Below are 22,675 nucleotides of genomic sequence, written 5' to 3'. Positions count from 1 at the left end.
GAGGAAAAAAAAAATTTCTACATTTCTTCAGATCTTTGTATGACAGCTAAGGAGAATAACATTCTTTCTAATACGCCAGTTTTCATCTCTAGTTGAGAATAACCTCAGTGCTTTCTTATGTCACTGGCTGAGAGAAGATGAAAGACCCAGCCTTGTGTAAATGGCTTTGTCTAACCATCAGTCTTTAGCTCTGCATGGCAGCTCTACTATTGACATTAGCTTGTGCACTGGGTGAAATTGAAGTGAGTTAAATGTGACCTTGGCTTAGTTGTTGAAGTAGAAATGAACTCTACTGGGAGTGAAAAAAAATAAGACCAGTTTCTCTAACTTCATTTTTTCTTTAATGAGTTTAACAGCACTCTTAGGATTTGATACATTTTATAAAAACGCTTTTATTTCCTTTTCTATTATACACGGAGTAATCAGCATTTAGTAAGGTTAGCTTGCCCTTTTGTTAGGAAATCTTTGTTTCAGGTACTTATGTGCCATATTCTGAAGAAAAAAGACACTTATTTTCCCCTTTTTCCCTCCTTATTGATCATAACCCTTAAATAGAGACAGAAGATTTTCATGCATATGTGTTCATGGACTTGAATAACAAATACTGGATCACTGAAACAGTCTTAAATGCCCAGTGCTTTTGATTACATTGCATTGTGCACGAGGTTACATATGTGTCCACGGAATAACCTGTTGGAAAGTCATGTGCAGGGAACACGTGAGACCTGCAGGAAGCCTGGAAGTGCTGGAACACTTCTAAGACTGCAACTTCCTTGTTTTTAGACCCAATATATATAAGGTAACATATGTGTCAAAAGTATGTGGGATTAATTATACATTTTAGGTGGAGACAATTCAGAAAGTCTTTGAAGTTTCAGCTCTATTTTGAACATTCCTAACTCGTATATACACAGATACATTAATTACACATTTCTATGTATATATGAGTTCATATGTGTGTATATGTGTGTGCATAAGTAAGTGTGAAACATGTATGTAACCTATGTAACATGTATGTAAGGGCCCTATGGGGCCTTCCCAGGATAGACACCACCCCCCTCATGTTCTCCACCTGCCTCCTGTCTGTAGAAAAACTTTAGCTTTCTAGGCCTTCCCCAAGTTCCAAAGAATAAATTCAATCAGAGAAGTGAGAAAATACAGAAAGAAAGGAAAACTGTCAAACAAGAGAAAATAATAATAGTTGAGCCATTAAACAAAGTCAAGGACATTTAGTTCCTCCTCAAGGGCTATAGATAATATTCTGAGCCACGTCCTTTGAGCTGTTTTACAGATGCTAAAACTCCCACCAGGTAGAAGAAGTTATCTGTACGCTGCCCACAAGCACATAGACCCCAGACCAGTTGGAACCAGAAGGTTGATGATGTTGACTCTTGATTACCTCACCACCAGCCAATCAGAAGAATGTCCACGAGCTGATCACACACTCCACAACCGCCCTCCCTCAACCTGTCTTTAAAAACCTTTCCCTGAAACCCATCGGGGAGTTCAGGTCTTTTAAGCACTAGCTTCCTGGAGTCCTTGCTTGGCAGCTTGCAATAAAAGCTGCACGATCCTTCACCACAGCCCAGTGTCGGTAGATTGGCTTTGCTGCGTGTAGGCAGATCCAAGTTTGGTTCGGTAACATGTATACATATGCACACTATTTTAGCTAATAATAATGACACATGAGCAACAAATCAGATACTTCTAGTTCAGTTTCTGTCACCAAATTTATCAAAGCTCATCATGGGAATATTTTAATTAGCTTATCTAATCCAACTTGAGCAAACACAATCTAAACTCCTGATACTTTGCAGTTCATAGTTCACCAATAATGCATTTCTAATACCACCCTAAAGTGGCATCGCTATTGGGTGCTAATGGAACCTGCACTTTTGGCTTCTTTCTTTAATCATCTTTATACTAGTTTAATGCTCTGGATTTTTTCTTCTCCCTGATTGTTTTGGGTGAAATAATGGCTTGCCCACAATATCCACAGTCTGATCCCCACTATATGTTACCTTATGTGGCAAAAGGGCTTTGCAAATGTGACCAAGAGAAGGATCTTGAGGATTAACTAGGTGGATCCAATGTAATTACAAAGGTCCTCATCAGAGAGAAGCAGAAGGGTCAATCAGAGCCTGGGATGTGACAGCTGAAGCAGAGGTCAGAGTGATGCAATGCAATGAGCCAAGGAATGTGTGAAGCTTCTAGAAGCTGGAAAAGACCTGGGAGGAAATGGATTCTCACCTTGAGCTTTTCCAGAAGGTACACAGCTCTGCGAACCTATTTTTAGACTTCTGACCTCCAGAATTGTAAGACAATAAATTTGTCTTGTTTTAAACTGCTAAATTTGTGGTAATTTGTTACAATGCCATTAGGAAATGAATACATTGATGCACATATATTTCAGTTATCTGTACACAGTGGTGTACACTATGACATGGTTATCACTCATTTAAGTAATTTTTATCAATTATTATAGTTGTTTTCATCTTTTAACTTTTGTGCTCAGGTAAGTATGTGTAGAATTGGTAGTTATCATGTTTTGAAAGGGCTCAGCAACATGACAGATTTCAAAAAAGGAATCACAGCAGTCTTTAGAAATAGATGGTAAATTGGAAAGCCAGCAGGACACTCCACATGAATTTAACCATAAAAAGAAAATGTTATGACCACCTGCAGAAGTCAACATAGTGCAAACAGAGAAGCGGGAAAGGTCTTCACTTGGATAAAGGGTTGTGGGAAGACGCCATGGTGGACAGCTGGCCACGTGCCAGTACTTCCAGAGTAGAGAGTCAGAACTGGTTATTGACTTGCCTTTTAGGCAAATCAAAAGGAGGCTGGGCCAGGAGCTTGGTGGTTGGTTGACCCCAGCCTTATGTCTGCTGACTCATACAAGAGCCATCCTTGGGCAGTAAAGTAGTAGAAGCATGGATTTTAAGGCTAGAACTAGAACAAATTGCTGTGCTTCTGCAGGTATTTCCTCAGAGAGTATACAATGAACTTGGAGATAAAGCTTGACTAGGTCAAGAGAGAAGCAGTTTCCTTGGGCTGTGCCATATCTTTGGAGTGTCTATAATCAGAAGACCTCACTCGGGCTGAATTGGCTGTGCTCTCCCTTGCCTTCTCTGAGGAGTACAGGCTCAGTGAGGTACCTTGGCAGGATGGACTGAGCAAGGGCTTTGGACTTTTAAAGGGGACACACCACACTGAAACTAAAACACCGCCCTCTGGTGGGCATGCCTACTTGAATAAGTAAGTAACCTCACCTCTCTGAACCTCAGAGTCTTCTACCAAATGGGGTTAATAATGCCTACTTTGTAGGATTCTTATGGATATTAAAAGACATAAGGTAAGAACAGTATCTAACATTGGCATGTAGGAGGTTCTCAGTAAATTTGAGTTTCTCTCATGTCTCCCAGGTCTCAGTTAAAGCAGGACTATGAATATTTTGAAGCATCGGTGTGGCCTGAGGTCGGCTGTCGTCCACATACCTCTTATCTTGAGTTTCTCCTGGGCTTTTCAACAGTCTTTACCTGCCTTGCTCCTGCCCTCATCATCATCTTTGTGTATCTAGCATTCTGAAGACCTACTAAAGTTATTCATATCCCCATTCTTTTCTCAGATCATTAGGACAGAACCACATTCATCACATTCTTAATTACCCTTCTCCAATTCCTTTTACAAAGGAGAGAAAAGAGATCATATTTATTTGATGTTTGTTTCATGCCAGGTACAGTGTATGTATTTTCACACATACGCTAAAATATCATATGTATATGTTACATATGCAATCCATTTAAGTTGAAAAAATGTATATATGTATATGTATGTAATCTGAACATTTATATGGCATTTAAAATGGTAGATAAATATGTTATACTATTATGTGACAAGACCACATAATGTTTTTGGCATTTTCATATAATCTTATTAGCTGCTCTACAGGCAGAAAAGTTAAAAAAATATAATATGGCCAAATCCTTTCTGAAAACTAATTAGAACAACTTGATTATAAAATGGTTTTAGGAAAGGGAATATATTACTAGAGTGCCAAGATATCAAAGACACAAATTTCAAATGGAACCACATTTAACCCACGTAATCATTTCAATATTAGGCTGACATAATTTGGATGTTCATTTATCATGCACATTGTAGGCATGAAAAACTTTTCAACTGCTGTGCAATCTATATATGTTTGCAAGGGGTAGCTACAATGATTTTTCAGCTGGCCAGGTGAATCCCATCCCCCAAGAGAATGGGGTGGGGGGTGGCATACAGGAGTCTTCAAATAACTCAGGGCCTCTTCAAATTGCAACCTCTCCCAACCAGATTTCAATAGAGAAGAAATATTTTTCAAGAGAAGAAATATATGCCCTCTTCCAATTGAGAGGTACTCCAGGAATGTTCAGAGACATTTTTCAAATTGTACCCTACCCCAACAGAAGTGGTTAAATGCCCTCTTAGAAAAATGCCTGCCCTTCTGGTGCTGAGAATAATTTCCCCAACGTGAGTCACTGCTCCTGGTGAAACGTGTTGGCATCTTTCTGGTGTGCTGGTGGGGAAAGCTGGCTGGAACCACTTTGGTAGCCCAGCATTCTTAAATTCTTAAATTGCCTGCAAAATCATTACAAGAGTTGGGAAAAAATATGTTCCTTTAACATAGATGTAGTCATATGTAACATAACAATTGCCATTACAGACACATGTATTACAAACATATAAATGTAATTATAAAAGCACCAAGTAGAGTTTAAACATACACACACACACACACACGGGCATATAAACAGAGAGTAAAATTTAATAACATTAGGAATCACAGTGGGCCCTTTCATGCATACTATCTTAGGTTAGTTTTATCAGCTTTACTCCACCTTGGCAAGCTAGTATCTTCCTCATTTTTTAGATAAAAAGGATAACTGACTTGCCTAGTTCATACAGCTATAAGGTGGCAGAGAGACAATACTGCCTCTAGGATTTTATTTCATTGCTAGGAAGTGCTGGGGGGCTAGACCCCAGTAGAAACCACAGCCATCAGACAGAGCAAGATTTCCTAAGAGGATAAAAAGCCACGTTATCCGTATGGGTGGACCTAGAGATCATCATACTATGTGAAGTAAGTCAGACAGAGAAAAGCAAATATCATATGCTATCACTTATATGTGGAATCTAAAAAAAATGATACAAATCAACTTATTTACAAAACAGAAATAGACTCACAGACATAGAAAACAAACTTATGGTTACCAAAGGGAAAGGGGGGGAAGGATAAATTAGGAGTTTGGAATTAGCAGATACAAACTACTATATATAAAATAGGTAAACAACAAGGTCCTACTGTATAGCACAGGAAACTATAGTCAATGTCTTGTATAATGGAAAAGAATATGAAAAAAAATACATATATATATGTATAACTGAATCACTTTGCCATACACCAGAAACTAACACAACTAATTCAATTTAAAAAATGCCACCCTATGTGGACACCTGTGTCAATCTAGTGAGAGATGAATGAAGCAGGATAAGGGGAGAGCAGGAGAAAAGACAAATTAGAAAGAATATAATATGAAAATCTCGGCATGCTGAAATCAGCAATAAGGAAACGCTCCAGCTCTGGAGTGACTGCTGGGTTTAAAACCCAACTCTTTGGCAACCTTGGTTAACTCATACGCTCTAGGACTTCCCTGTTGTGTACAGAACTAGGATAATAAAGCACCCACATCAGAGAACCAAGGACTTTGGTGTCTGGAACAGACTAAGCACTTAATAAATAATATTTCTTGTCATTGTCACATCAGCAGGGAACAGACTGACCTGTCTCTCGTGCACAGACAGGGCTCCAATCGCTTGAGTAAAGATGGGTGGGTAACATTTTGGGACAAGGTCTAGGAATAAGTCAAAGACTCAATTACTCAAACAGGGTGTGACGAGTTTGACTTGATGCTGAGTCACTTGAAGAAAAAATTCAGGCTTCTTTCCTGTGAAGGTAAGTGTTCCCATGACCCGGGGGTGAACCTTACCTGTTTAAAGGGTCAAGTAGTCCCAAATGGGGGTAGAGACTGAAAAAGTGCAGGGTTTGGAAAGGGGAAGTTAGGTCATCGCAAGTATAAAGCTCTGGGATATTTCTCTCAAAGGATTTTGGAAAATAACCTAACTGAAAATTTTACTAACCTATATAATTGGACCAAATCTCAGTCCTTGTTAGTATCAGAGAAACAGTACTGTGTTTCTTGCTCTGGGCCATATTTTCCAAGTAAATAAAAATGGGTACTTGTGGCAGAAAACAACGCTTCAATTCAACCTAGGTGAGTCATCCTGCCATCTGGGTGGTGGTGTTTACAGCAAAGGCACTGTCACCCTCAGGGTCTGCACTGAACAGGAGCTCTCACTGGCGCATGGGGGGCGCACGCAGGGCGTATGTGGAGAGTAGGTCATGGGGTTCTCTAGACATGCAGGCACTGTGTCAATAACCACAGCCTTCTCCCTGCATGTTTGTCTCCTTGGTTCTAAGCTATTTTTATCTTTCCATATTTATTCATGTTTCTCATGCTCTATTATCACGTTGTTTGTGTTTGTGCCTATCTTCTCCCACTGGAGTATAGCATCACGAGGACGGGGGCTTTGTTGTTCTGTTCATTTATGCTAACTTCTAGTAGGAGAATGCCTGGCATGGACCAGGCTCTCGGTAAATGAGTGTGGCCAGGCTGATTGGCCAAATGGTTGAATCGTAACTGCTGCCGTGAGGATGCCTTTTTCCCAGAGTTTTGCTCTAACTCTAGAGCCCCTTCTGATTCTGACCTCTTTTTAAAAATTTTTTTTGAATTAATTTTAGCTTACATAAAAGTTGTAAAAGTAGTACAAAGACAAATATGATATCACTTATATGTGGAATCTAAAAAAAGTGATGTAAATGAACTTATTTACAAAACAGAAGTAGACTCACAGACATAGAAAACAAAATTATGGTTACCAAAGAGGATAATGGGGTGGGGGAGATAAATTAGGAGTTTGGGATTAAAACATATACACACTATTCTATATAAAATATGTAAACAACAAGGGCCTACTGCATAGCTCAAGGAGCTATACTCGATATCTTTAATAACCTATAATGAAAAGAATCCATATAGCTGAGTCACTTTGCTGTACACTTGAAACTAGCACAACATTGTAAGTTAACTATACTTCAATAAAAAAGAAAAAAATTAACAAAAATAAAATATCATCTGATTAAAAAAATAGTACAAAGAGTTACTGCAGATCCTTCACCCATATTCCCCAAACATTAACATTTACCTTGTTTGCCTTGATCATTCTCTGTATGTGTGTGTGTGTCTGTCTTTCTCTTTCTGTTTCTCCTGTGTACACACACATACACACACAAACTGGCACACATACATGCACATGTGTATTAGTTTTAGAAACACTTTAAATTGCAGACGTAATGCCCCTTTAGCCTAAATATTTCAGTGTGTATTTCCTAAAATCAAGAGTATAACCACAGGACAATTATCAAAATCATGACTTCTAATTTATCAACATTATTCAAATGTCACCAGTTGTCCTGCTAATGAACTATGCATTTACATTTTCATTTCTCAGGCTCAGGATCAAATGCAAGATCATATATTACATATAATTGTCATGCCTCTTTAGTGTCTTTTGATCTGGAACAGTCTATCAGAAATTCTTTATCATTCTTAAAGCATGCTGTTATTTTGTAAAGTGTCCCTCTATTTGAGTTTTTCTGATGTATAGTCATGATTGGACTCAGATTATGCATTTTTGGCAAGAATATCTTATAAGCAAAACTGTGTCCTGCTCATCTCATTATACAATAAGGCACATTATGTTTTTTGTTTTCTTACTTGTGATGTTAATACCAATTACTTGATTAAAGTGGTATTTACCAGGCTTCATCACTAAATTGTTCCTCTTTGTTCCTTTGTAATGAGTAAGTATCTTGAGGGGAGATACTCCGGGATTCTCTAAATATCCTGTTTCTCATAATACTCTCACTCATTTTTTGGTGGATTCTATGTATGTCCATTCTCTGTGAAAGTATTAACAGAGAGATGGTTTCTAGATACCTGGATTTAGTGATCTAAGAATCAATTGTCCCTTGACTCACCATTCATGTAAACTTAGTTCAACTTGCCCTCTCACCTTGCCCACCCTCTTTATGTAATGCGTGAAAAAACTAAATAAAGTACAGTTTAGAATAAAATGACATGTACAAGGGTGAAATTTTTCCAGAATATTATTCATAAAAAAGAATAGTATCCATGAAACCAGACAATTGAGTCTAATAGATGCAAACAATTTTGTTTGGACAAAAAAATATTGCTTTTATTCCTGAGTAATTAAATACAATTCTACATTTGAGTAATGATTTTGGAGACAAAGGTGTAGAAGAGAGATGAATCAATCAAAAAGTTTTAAGGTAAATTTTCAAACAATCCTTTTTCTTACTGTTGCTCTGATAGAGCAGTCTAAGAAGGAAACTATCATTTTCACAACTGTTTTGGCATAAGAGAAAACACAGGCCCGTGGGCTGTTTGATGGGAGACCATTTACTAGTCCAATATTGAAAGATGTGAAAAAAATCACTGTTGCAAGTAAAAACCTAGAGTTCTCATAGTAGCACTTGCATAGAAGCAATCTAATCACATCTATTTGTTCATTTTTAATTAAAAAAGAAATAAAAATTACATTCAAGTTACCCATTATTAGCCAAACACTGAGCTATAACTAAGGCTAAAATTAAAGTTTGCGGTTCACCGATTTGAATTCTCTCCCTTCAGCTCTTTACATAGCTGCTTTCCTCTTATCATCTTGGCTCTGTAACTTACCATAGGTGGGTAAGATATTTCTCTGTGCCTTGGTTTTTTCATAATTAAAATGGGGGTGTTAGTAATAGTATCTACCTGGTGAGGTTGGAGTGAGGAATTAATGAGTTCATGTATATAATGTTCTTAGAATAGTGCCCAGAGCAGGGTAAATGCTATGTACAGTTTAGCCAGAATAATTATTATTTAAGTTAGTGTGACAGGGTCTCTGATACCACCCCTAGATTCACTCTCACTAGAAGCACTCCCAAACTCAGCGAAAAGTCAGAACCACGGGTTTCGATTTATTCCAGGATACAAAGCAAATCAGCAAAGGGAAAAGGAACTTTGGGTAAAGCCCAGAGGAAGCCAGACACAAGCTTCCAAGAGTGCACTTCCAGCAGAGTGGCATAGGACATACTTAAGTGCCTCAGTGATGAGTTGTGATAACCCATGTGAAGGGTTGGCTATCATGGAAGCTAAGTAGAAAATCTGTGCCCAGGGTTTTCACTGGGGGCTGGTCAGATAAGCATGTTTGCCTAGCACATAACAAAATTCCAGACTCCCAAAAGGAAAGTAGGTGTCCAGCATAAACCATATCGTTTGCACAAACTATATAGGCACAGTGAGCCACTCCTATCAGTTAAGGTTTGGAAACCCTCTCAATATCCAAGTTCCCAGATGCCAATGAAGGACCAACCTTCTAAACATGCCTTTCTAAGGAAAGCATCCTTGCTGTATTAATTATTTTCCTGCACAGTTAGATATTGCTATCATACTGTCTCCATGAAGATTCTCACTCAACACTTAACTAGTCACTTCCTAATGGAAAAGTAATGTGCTTTAGTGACATAAATCAAATAGGCTGAAATGTACCGAAATCAAAATCAGTTGCACACTACCAGGTGTTACTTCTAGACAATGACTTCATGCAAATATTTTCCATGCACAATGGAACCAAGACAATACAATGATTACCTTCTGCAACAATAACATAAGGCGCCTCTCAGGAAAAGATAAGCTTTACTTATAAGCAAGTTGAATTTAATTCATCAATCTCTTGCTCATACATGGGCAATTTTCCAGTTACACCTTCCACATCCAATTGAAAAACAGGCTCAACTTAGAACTCGGAGCAGCTAATTGTCAAATGTGTTCATACTAGAGAAGTGAGTGAAATAAGGCCTCCAGTATCAATAATACCAATGGAGGTGCTACAGAATCATCTGGAATCTGTAGGGGCAGAATACTTAAGCATTGATATACATTTTTATTATTTTATTGAAGTTGATTTACAGTGTGTTAATTTCTGCTGTCAAAGTGACTCGTACATACATACTGTTTTTCGTATTCTTTTCCATTATGGTTTATCACAGTATATTGGATATAGTTACTTGTGATATACAGTAGGACCTTGTTGTTTATCCATCCTATATATAATATATAATAGTTTGCATCTGCTAATCCCAAACTCCCTCACTGATATTTCTGATAATGCATACAAGATTTACTGACAAACTTGCATTAATAATCTCTAAACAAAGATTATTTGCTTATGTGATGGCATAATTGAGGCAGTATATTATTCCTTAATTCTAAAAAAAGCCCGTGGTCAGGTCAGCACATGAATTGCCAAATTTGGGCTAGGTCCTGACCTTGAGGAGTTTATCATCTCTGGGGTAAACATGGACACATGATTTGAATACAATTCAGTAAAATATAATAACTGTGCATGATAAAAATACTACTGATAAGTCTTACCAGTGAAGCTCCAAATTAAAGTATTTTGCTTTGTGAGCTTGAGTAAGTCATTTAACCTCTCTGGGTTCAAGTTTCCCCATTTGTGGGGGAACATAGAATTATGCTCAAATTGTAAGATTTCAATTAAGAAAAGTGCTGTCCTACTTCTAAGAATTTACAAAAGTGGTAAGGATAGATGGTGGCTATGATGTTCTGGATCATTTATCAAAAATAATTATCAGAAATAATCTTAATCCTGGGACATTTAAAATATCAAGAATGTTTTTACTCAACAAATTTTGCTTTGGGAAATAGAGGTATTAAAATCATTCCTTTAACCTTAGAATGACTCTAAAAGTAATATGATCAGTACATATTTGTGGTAGATGTCAGAGGCAAGGTTGGCAAAGATTGTGATGTTTTTTCCACTGGAATACAAATTTAAAGTAAAAACTATTCCAAAATCAATTCTTCCTTTCTTCTTTATTCAAAACTACTGGAACAGCATTTAGTTTCTGACCTAAAACAGACCTGGTTGTTGCCACCAAGATAAAGTAGGAGCCCTTAAATCACTGACTTCAAACTTTATTGGAAAAGTCATTTAACAATTACTAAGTCATTAGTATAGAGTTTTAAACAGAAGCTCCAAAACATCTCACACAGCATTTAAACATTTAACAAAGTATCCTGTCTGGACAGAATTTTTATATTGTGGGTTAAGAAATCACAAGATGTCTGGAAAGCCCAGGGTGAGGCTGAGAGAATTGATATATGGGTATTAATTAGGTCTAAAGAAAGTATGGAGCCCAGTGAAAGAAATTATGGCTTCTATTCTGGAACAGAAATGAAGAGCTGGTTATTATGCAACAAAAGATTATGCTTACTATAAGATAAAGTTTAATAGACTATATCTCTTGAATTTACCAACATACACATGAGCTCTGTTGGAATAAAGTTAGGTTTTTCAAAAAAGCCGTGTTGTAGCACCTGGTAATGGATTGAATCACTGGGTATTCCAACTTGGATTCCTTTCCAACTATGATAGGGAAGCAGATGAAAAATAGAACACCTGAAGTTAATTGAATCATTGCCAGGAAAAAGAAGAATGCAAATGATGATTTTGCACTTTGGACAATATTATCTCTAAGGTCCATTTCATCACTAAATTTCTATGAAATGCTCATTTTAAGAATCTAGAATAATTAAAAATATCACATTAGGATATTATGAGGGAAAATCACTTTAAAGAAGTGTTTAAGTAACTGCCTATTACAGAAGCCATGGAACCCAAAGGAGGTGTTTTCAAGCTAGAAAAAAATCAAGATCATCTCTATTATTTCCAGTGTTATTTTTTTCAGCAAGGATATTGTTATTCACTTGTCCCTTCTTTAGTCCTCACATCTCTTGTTAAAGTATTATTTTGTAATAGAAATTATTTTTTAAATCATTAAAAAGCACTCCCTCACCATGGTTACTGTTCAAAAATAAAGTCAAAAAACATACACTTCTTTATATCATCTTTTTTTAAATCTCATTTCCTAATCTATCAACTCAGAAACACTATGGAAGCTACTCTTCAACTATGAAGTTCTACCAACATTTTTCATGATTCTTTGCATGTTTCATGATGTTCAATCTTCAAGGATGTCCTCAAGACCAATTTAAATAAATGAAATTAATTGTAGCATATTCCAGACCAACTCATATTTGATATTTTCAAATATCTCTACTATTGAAAAGAGAGTTTGGAGTAAGACATTTAGAATTTTGATTGTCAACAATAAAAAGAAAGGAAATTTAGTTAAGAGAGCTCCCTGTTCATTAAATTAATAAACTTCTTACATCTACTACCTGTGATATATCCTAGGTGGCCATTCCCAGCTAAGTCTCATCAGGTATTTATGATCACATAGATAATACATTCATGGAAGACATTATCTTTGACATCATGAGGAATTACCCAATAATACATTTAAGCTGTCTTTCCAGATTGGTTATGGAATTTTATATGTTCCACATCTTCATTCTTCCAATAGTTAGCTCATCTTCTGTATCTCAGAAGATAATACTCATATGAATAATTTTTCTCAGCTAAGCCAGGAAATCTTTGTTAATGCTCTTGTCGTTGTGTTTCTGGGTCTTAAGGCAAGGAAGAAAATAATATAAAAAAACTAAAAATGATGCATATGTCTCCATCTTTCTTATATAACACTGCCATCAAAATTGAGTTAATAACCTCACATTTTATCAGGCTACTATTTCTTCACTGACTTCAGAAGAAAGTTTGAAACTTCATAGTACCTCATTCACACATTTAACCTATCTTTCTGATGAGCCTTCCCTCTCCTTTTCTCATATGTCTACCTGTAATATTGAAATTTTAACAGAAAGGAGTAAATATGATCTTTCTGCATTTGGACAGTTTTACAAAACATCTTTGAAAGTATATAACTTGTTTTAAAAAATAAGGTCTAAAAAAAAGGACAAAGGGGCAATACTCTACTTTTAAAATGGTACACAAAGGTGAGAAGGGAAATGGACAAATATGGATGTTCCCCTGAAAATTATCCTGGGGTAGTAATATGAGGTGGGCTCTGAGAAGGAAAGGAAAAGATTTCCCTTGTTTTCTGGGGCCCAGATTCCAAGGCAGGAAACTATCTGAAGATTCTAAAGGTTGAGTTATTCCCCATATTCCATGAAGAAATTCAAGGAGTTAGGCAGAAATTCCAGGTCAGGTTTGGACTGGGTTGGAGTTGGTTCCTAAAAATAAACATTTTCAATAACAGATATAAATTACTTTGTATATATATTCATATTTTGCCCCAAGTTCTCCTTAATACTTTGTTAAATATCAAATTCTGGTCATCAGGGGGATTAAAACAGAAGCTCTCATCAACACTTGGGACAAATGACATCAACTTAGAGAAGTCAAAGACAAGACAAAAGGTAGCTTGTGAGTGTGCTGCTTCTACAATCAGTGAGCACCATGGAGGATTTGTAGGAAATGGAAGCATTATTTGGGTTTCCCAGAAATTATTTAAGTCAAGATATCTGAAAGAATAAAAAACATACTCATGAGACCTTGAGCTAATTGATATACGGTCACTAAAATGAAATTACTTACTGTGCCATCTCACAAAAAACAAAAAACAAAAAGCTGAGAGGCAAGCTATGTATATTAGATTTTGAAAATCTAAAAAAGCTACTATGTATTACTTCCCATTAAGTATTATCTGTATTCTGCTGTAATCTCTAGCACAGCAAATATTTTGAAAGCTAGCAGTTTCAGAAACTTTTCAATTTTATCATATATTTTATTTTCAGTGTCTTTAAAGGAGGGTAAAAGAGCTATACATGCACTGAAATTTCTACTCTTACAAACTAACAATCATAGATAATTTTTAATCCATTCCCATTTATTTCCCTCCATTATAGACGGAAAAAGTTCATCTCTTCTTCCACAGGGGGATGCTGTACTGTATTCTATATGCTTTCCCAGCTCCACAGGTATTTTGTGCCATCAATTACACCCCCTCTGTTTTTTTTATTTTTCAACCCTTTATTCCCACTGAGCCATAACTCTCAGTACATCAACATAGTTGTGTTTTCTCCATTAAAAAAAAAAAAAACAAGACCTACCAGACATCTATGGAACATACCACCCAACAACAACAGGATGCACATGCATTTCAAGTGTCCATGGAACATTCTCCAGAATAGACCATATGTTGGGTTGCAAAACAAGTCTTAATAAATTTAAAGAGCTTGAAATCATCCAAAGCATTTTCTCAGACCACAATGGAATAAAGCTGTAAATCAATAACAGAAGGATAACAAATATGTAGGATTATATAACATACTCTTAAGTAATAAATAGATCAAAGAAGAAATTATGAGGGAAATTAGAAAATACTTGAAGATGAATGAAATGAAACAACATACCAAAGGTTGGAAGCTTTCCCAAGATCAGGAATAGGACAAGGATGTCTATTCTTTCCACTTTTATTCAGCATTGTACTGAAGGTTCTAGCCAGGCCAATTGGGCACGAAAAAGAAGTGAAGACCGTCTGTAGTAGAAAGAAAGTTTGGTGGTTATCACAAATTAATGATTCTTTTTTAAAGCTTGTTTTGTTTTCACTCATCATTATGTTTGAGAGATTCTTGCATGGTGATATTTATAGATCTCATTCATTCACTTTCACTGCAATACAATATAAAGAAATGATTATCTATTTTAGTATTGGCCGACATTATTGATTGTTGCCAATTATTTGCTATTACAGAAAACTTTGCTACAAATATTCTTATACATATAATATGGTGCAAGGGATTTGGTAGGGTACTTAGAGTCAAACTGCTGAGTCATAAAGTATAAACATAATCAACCAGAATAGCTATGAAATAATAGAAAATATGAATTGGCCTCTGCCCCTGGTTCCTGGCACAGAGCCCCTAAAACGCTTATAATTTCCTAAGTGATAAGAGCACCAGGAGCATCTTTTGTTCTAATATTTGGTCTTTGACACTGACCTCCTAAATCCCTTGGAATTTCCTGGGTGATAAAGGTGTATTTTACTCTAATAAGATGACTCTTTAGAAAGACCAAACCATAATTAGAAGCTTGGAATTTTCAGCTCCACCTCCCACCCTCTAGGAAGAAGAGAGGGGCTGGAGACTGAGTAAATGACTGATCTTATGCACATGATGAAACGTCCATAAAAATCCCAAAAGTATGGGTTCAAAGAGCTTCTGGGTTGGTAAACAAGAATATATGCACACGTTAGCAGAGTGGTGTGTCCCAAGCTACACAGGGACAGAAGTTTCTCTGCTCTGGACCTTTCTGGTCCTCATCCTGTGAGAGGTATATTTTTTCATCTGGCTGTTCATTCATATCCTTTAATATTTTTGTAATAAAGTGGTCATCTAATAAGTAAACTGTTTTCCTGAGTTCTGTGAGCAGCTCTAGCAAGTTAATCAAACCTGAGGAGGGGCTTGTGGGAACCTCTGATTTATAGCTAGTCAATCAGAAGCATGATAACAACCTGGACTTGCGACTGGTAGGAAGGTGGTAGGGGGCAGTCTGTGGGACTGAACCCTTAACCTGTGGAATCTGATGCTATCTCCAGGTAGATAGTGTCAGAACTGAATTGAATTGAAGGACACCCAGCTGGTGTTGCCAAATTGCTTGGTGTGGGGAAAAAAAATCCCCACACATCTGGTGTCAGAAGTGTTGTGAGCCTGAGTAGAGGAAACGGTGAGTTTCTCCTAGACACTAGGTAATAGAAAATTCATTTTCAGAACTGGTTAGATCAATTTACATTCCTATTAACAGTGTATGTTTGAGAAGTTGATATTGTCATGATATATGCCGATCAGTAGGGTGTGAAATGACATCACATTGTGATTTTAATTTTCCATTTTTCCTAATAAGGTTGAGAACTTTTAAAAATATTTTTTAGATTTGAGGTCCATTTCTGTTTCTTCTTTTGTGGAATGTCTATGTCTTTTGACAATAATGCCATTTGCTTATTTATCTTTTTCTTATTAATCATAAGTATATTTACATATTCAATATACTAATATTTTGCCAGTTATATTTTTTATAAATATTTTCTTCCAATATTTGACTTGTTATTTACTCACTTTCAGGTGTCTTTTAATTTAGAATTTTTAAATTTTAATATATTCAAATGTATTTCTTTTTCTATATGGTTTGTGCTTTTTTCTGCCTTAAGAAATCATTCTTTACAATTCATGAAGATATGTTCTTATAAAGGTTTTAAAATTTTTGCATTTCACACTGAATACCAGTCCATCTGGAACTTATTACTATTTATGGTATAAAATGGGGATTCATTTTTCCACATAGATAACCTACTGTTATCTAAGCATTATTAAATAGTCCATTCTTTCTCTGCTGATCTATAAATGAGAGTTCTAATATATGGTTTGGGGACTCAATTCTGTTCCATTAATCTCTTTGTCTATTCCTTCACCAATACCATACTTTAAAATTTTCTATAGCTTTAAAATATGTCTTAATCCACCTCTGCCTTGTTCTACTTTAAGAAAGTTTAGTTCTTTGACTTTCTAAATAAATTCTAGAATTACTTGTTAAATTCTGTAAAACAAAAATCCTTCTGGGATTTTGACAAGAATTACTTTGAGTCTATAGATTAATACCAGGAGTTTTTACATCTTCCTGTTAATTAATAAGGTGTGTCTTTCCATTAATTTAGGTCCATTTTCCTGCCTTCCAATGAGTTTTTTATAATTTTCTTCTCTTTTACCTTAAATCCAGAGTAATTTCATCTCAAGTTCCTTAACTAATTACAACTGCAAAGACCCTATTTCCCAAAATGACCAATTTTTGAGGTTCCAGGTGGCCATGATTTGAGGGGGACACTATTCAGCCCTCTACATTAGTCTTGCCATGACCATTGATATAATGCTGAATAGACATCCTTATTATTGATTTTGGAATGAATGATTTTAACATTTCCCCATCGAATCGGTTACTTTGCTGTCACTGATGCAGATGTTCTTTATCAAGCCAAGGCAGTTTCCTCTCCTCCTAGCTTGCCAAAATGAATGTGTGCATGTGTGCTTCATGTAAGCTTAATAAATTTTATCAAGCAATTTCTCTGAATCTCTTAAGAAGATAATATATAAATTTTCTCTTTTAATCCTTTACTTAGTAAATTACAATAATCAGTTTTCTAGTATTGAACTCAAAAGCTTGCATCTCTATAATAAATCCAATTTAATTATGATGCATTATTCTTTTCTTTTCAATTGTTGGCTTTAGTTTGCCAATAGTTAAGATTTTTACACCCATATTCATTAGTGTGAATGGCCCATAAATTCTTCCTTTATGTTCTTATTAGTTTTGATATTAAAGTTATACTAAAATTAAAGTGAATTTGGCACTGAACCTTACTTTCTGAAAGAGTTATATATTTTTTTGAATGTTTGGTAGAGCTGAATGGACTTGCTCCTTTTTTTTTTTTTTTTTTTGGGAAAAAATTTGAAATACTGCTAAATTTTTTCAGTAAAGGTAATTGTAGGTCTTTCATTTTCCTTAGTTTTAATTTTTTCTAGGAATATGCCCATTTCACTTAATATTTCAAATATATTGACATACATGTTTTAAACATTTTCTTATAATATTTTTGTTGCTATTGTCTTAGTCACATCCTCGTTTCTAATGTTTATTCCTGTCTCCCCTTTTTCTTGATCTGATTTCTGAGTGTTTTCAAAGACCTAATATTGGGCTTTGCTGATCCTCTCCACTGTATCTTGCTTACTGTTTTATTAGTTTCTACAGTTAGTTCTTGTCTAATATTAGCACTTAATCTTGTAACTTACCTTCTAAATATAGCTTAGTTGCATCCTACAAATTTTGATAAATAATACTTTATTTATGGCTCAGTTTCTAGGAGTTTCTTGTATCTATTAAGATTGCTTTTTGAATTATAGGTTATTTAGTTTTCAAAGATATGCTTATCTATTCTTGTTTCCTAATGAAGTGTATTTCTGTTGGGGAACTTGAGATTCTCATAATTTTTTAATATTTTAATTTTCCCCTGAAGTCTATTGTGTCTAATAATAATATAACTACACCAGCTCTCTCTTGATTTTTTTTTGCCTGATCATTTGCCTATAATGTTTTTGCTTTCAGCCTTTCTGAGTTCTTTGCTGTTGCCGTGTCTTTTACAAGTAGTGTACAGTTAAATTGGGTACCATTGACACAAGTAAATAGTCCCTACTTTTGAGACAGTATAGACCATTTACATTAGTATCTACCAACTTATTTTGTGCTTCCCAGGTCCATTGGATCAATGTGAGATCAACTTGGTCCAGGTTTCTATTTGTCTCTTGGCCTCCACAAGCCTCCACTCTAGATAGGGAACCAGGGTGGTGTTTCGAGTCTCCTAGTATCCATGTCAGCTGAGAATATAATCTGGTAGATGGTCACAGGTCCATTCAGGGAAAGATTGGGAGAAAATCTGTCATTTATACTTGTAATAATGTGTTAGGGTTCTTACTCAAGGGGATCAGTCTTCCCGTCAATCAATGCTCTCTGAGTCAGAAAACTAGCTCAGACCTGAAACTTGATGGAGGGCCCTGATTTTCTACTGCAGTAGCTGACCTCACCAATCACCTTGCCAGATCTCAATTTTTTCTGGTTATACAAGTCAAGGAACACCATTGACTGCTTATCTATGTAATCCCTAAGAATACCACAGGCTATCAGCTATCACGAAGTCATTCGGTTGCCACTCTGGTCTTGCTGTCATTAATAATAATTATGTCCACCTTGCCTCTGTTGGTTAAGTGTCACAACCTGGCCTCTGCCATTTTGAATCATTCCTGTTATTACTGAGGAACCCAATATCATGCACCACATGCTACTCTCAGCTCTAGCCCATAGAGGATAGCCACCACCAAGTTTCTAAAAGAAACATCTTACTAGTGCATTTCTTATTAACTTCTTGAATTATTGAAGGGGATCTTTTGGATCCTCCCAGGGAACCCAGGTGATGGGTAGTCTGATCTTATGTAATAAGTTTATTTTAAAATTGTCATTTCCCTGAGGCTTCTGACTCCTTCTTAACACTCTGCCAAGGCATCGCCTATGTCCCTACTTTATTTTCTTTAGGCCAGAAGTCTGTCCACCAAGCATCAAGGAGCCATCTGAGCTGCATAAGGATCACTTGCCAAGACTCAGTCATAGAGAGTACTTCCACGTCAATTAACATCCGCCCTGATCCACCACCTTCAAGTTCTATTCAATCACATGTTTTTGCAAGTCCTGCTGGTACATGTCTTGTAATTTGGGGCTGTACATTTTACTTCCTCTCAGAAAAGGCTCAACATTTCCCTGCTTGGGCTATACTGACATGACCCTGATTATTGGTCTGGAAGAAGTAGGAAATGGCAGGACTAAATCTTGAGGAAAACATGTACAACTTATGAGGCACGTACCCCAGCTGAGATCTTTCCACGTTCTCCAAATAAAGAAAGAATAGTTCAAGGTCCAGAAGAATCTGTGGCTCAAGATTTTCTGGCTTATTCACCAAATGTTCCCATGCCAGTTCTGAAGGTACCACTCTTTATCTAGTAGATGCCTGAATTTACCATAGGGCTGTTTAGGCTGTGCTTTCATTGTCTTCCTTGTCATTCTGATAACTTTACACTTAAACCCTGGGCCTGGTTTTCATCACTATCTGTTCTATGGCTGTGTGAGATAAGGGGCTTTTAAACACTGACATATAGAGTCTCTTGCTTTCAAAGCATACCTTGAATGATAGTTGGTTAGCCTGAGTCTGTCATTTTCTTTTTTTTTTTTTTTTTGAGGCTCCTAAAGCAAATAACAAAGGCCAGCAAACCCCAGAAGCCTTATAATTATCATTGGGCTCATATTTTTCAAGTGCCATTGCCACCGCACAAGCTCCCACTTGAATTTTGTCTTTATCCGCCAGTGAGAGCCTTAGTACTTATAACGCTACTGCATGCCGGGGGTTATCACCACTCCGCCTTTTCTCATCAATGACAGTTCTAGAATTTCATCCCGAGTGTCTGTTTTTTAGGGCCACTTGTAGTCCCAACTGTCTTAACCGGGTTCCTCTTTCACCAGAGAAAGCAGAATCCGGATCCTTCTCTTCCTCAGAAAGCAGAGACTGAGACACAAGTTTGGATGAAGAGAGCTTACATTAGGAGATGGAAAGTTTGAAAGAGAAAGCCAATAAAAAGCCATGTCATCAAGGTGGTCACTGGTGTGGGCAGTTGGGGTTTGTGCCTACTCAGACCTTCTGAACTGCCATGTAGAAAGTTTTTCAGGATTGTCTCCTCCAACAGATAAAAGAAGGGAGCATTTTAAAACTAGTTCCCATGTCTGATTGGTTAGAACCTGCTCTATATACTTCCATACATGTGGAAACATACCAGGTAGGTATGTGCAGGCATCGCAGATTTGGCATCGGAGAAACCAAAGGAAGAAAGCAAGATATACGTAGCTCAGCTAGGGTGGGATGCATTCAAGTTATGCCAATTAAAAGCTGGTTACCGGAGGGATGGCTGGAGTAAAAGATGGGCCCTGTCACTGTCAAGCAGGATGCAGGGCAAGCGTGATACATTTATTTAAACTTTTTAAACATAACAGTTTTGTACTTTGTATCTCATAATCTCAACACCCACAGTTCTTGCTAGTCCAATTCAGTATTCTGTTTTGCTAACTTTCATTGATAATAACTTCTTACACTGTGTTAGTAATTCCAAATTGTGAGCTCCTACTTCTTGAAAGTATCTGTGAAATAAAGTTAAATTTGAGGCCTGTGTTTAAAAAGTGTCCCTCCAGTGAAGCTATCAACTCCATTCTACCCAGTTTCTGTGAGTAGTATCAACCAGGGGCTACTATAAACTAAATTTTGATTTAGGTTTTTGTGGACAGATAAATCATGTGACTTTCTATTCCAATCCTATTCTGAGAGCTTATAGCTACAAAGTCTCAAAGGACATGTTTATTGCCTTTTTTACTTGACCAAGAGCCAAGGTCAAGGTACATAAGTATACCTACTATCTTCTGTTATGGTCAGATTTTCTAGTTGTCTACTATGGGTGTCACCTTTGGGAGTGCTAGCCCTTGGAAAAATTTCCATTTCATCCTCACCCCCCTCCTCCAGCCCACATCTTGTCTCCTGACTCTACAAAAGGTTGGCCCCTTAACCCAACCTCTGAGACACGGAGGGTTGCTAGACTCCCTTATGGTCAAAACAGGCTCTAGTGCGCAATTACCTCTCTGGATTGGTGCTTTCCCATCATTTCTGTACCAATTATTTCTTTAACTTTGCTAACTCCTCCAATATGTTTCTTTTTTTTTTTTAATTTTTATTTATTTATTTATTTTGGCTGTGTTGGATCTTTGTTTCTGTGCGAGGGCTTTTCTCTAGTTGTGGCAAGCGAGGGCCACTCTTCATCGCAGTGCTCGGGCCTTTCACTATCACGGCCTCTCTTGTTGCGGAGCACAGGCTCCAGACGTGCAGGCTCAGTAGTTGTGGCTCACGGGCTTAGTTGCTCCGCGGCATGTGGGATCTTCCCAGACCAGGGCTCGAACCCGTGTCCCCTGCATTAGCAGGCAGACTCTCAACCAGTGCGCCACCAGGGAAGCCCCTCCAATATGTTTCTTAAAATTATATTTGGTTATTCTGTGCCAAGAAGGTTTTCTCTGAATATTTAATCCACCATGTTACCAAAATAGATGTCTCTAGGTTCTGAACATCTTTACCTGAATGTCTCATAGAATCTTCAAAAACTGCACTCATCTCTTTTCCCCACAAACCTGCTCTTCCTCCTGGATTCTGTATCTCCAACAGGAGTACTTCAACCCATTGAGTCGCCCAAGGCTTTTAGAAGCCATTATATTGCCTTTTCTTTTCATCATATTATCACACCAATTTTTACCACTTACATCTCTTAAGCTTACCCACACTCTACTTTCCACTAGCGTACCACTCCTGACTTAATTCAAGTTGCTTAAGATTTCTCTTCTGGACTATTAAAATCGCCTAATAAATAGGTGAACCCCATATGTTCATTTACTTTCTAAACTATTCTCCAGGTTGTTGCCACAGTGATATTTCTAACATCCAATCTAGCCATGATACTTGCTTGTAATATTCTTTATCATCCTTCTTTTGACAGAATACTGTCCACACAACTTAGGATGATCTACAAGGTAATTTCTCACCTAGCCCCTGGATTGCCTGCCTCTACTTTTTGGACAATATTCTTCTCTGTACCTGGAATGCTCTTCTTACACCCCATTATTTCCTTGAATGCTCATAATATCCTTTGAACCCTTCCCCTATGGCTTTAATAAGCATCTCCTCCTCTGGGCTCACATAACAGTTTTAGATACCTCTGTTTTGGTGCCTTCCACCTAGCGGTGATAATTTAATCATTTGTTTGTCTACGCCACTAGGTTACAAGTATCTTTAGATTTTGTACCCCCAGCAAGTAGTAGAAGCCACAGATTGTGATATTTCAATAATATACCATATCATGTTAAGTGAATACATATAAAAATGAATGAC

The 22,675-nt window shown here is 36.8% G+C and overlaps 1 long non-coding RNA gene across 1 annotated transcript in view; it reads right to left on the bottom strand.

Annotated features, from left to right (window-relative positions):
• Positions 1-7,352: 7,352 nt before the first annotated feature.
• The window catches only part of LOC309647506, a 57,310-nt gene continuing 41,987 nt past the window's right edge, over positions 7,353-22,675 (bottom strand). Inside the window, exon 2 of the long non-coding RNA XR_014256096.1 lies at positions 7,353-22,675. This exon is cut by the window's right edge and continues 31,286 nt beyond it. This is a non-coding gene — a long non-coding RNA (uncharacterized lncRNA).

This window comes from Balaenoptera physalus, assembly GCF_965194825.1.
Source record: "Balaenoptera physalus genome assembly, chromosome: 18".
In the NCBI taxonomy this organism is placed as follows: Eukaryota; Metazoa; Chordata; class Mammalia; order Artiodactyla; family Balaenopteridae; genus Balaenoptera; species Balaenoptera physalus.
Note: the sequence above shows the minus strand (reverse complement) of the source record. Positions and strands in the feature narration are given on the sequence as shown.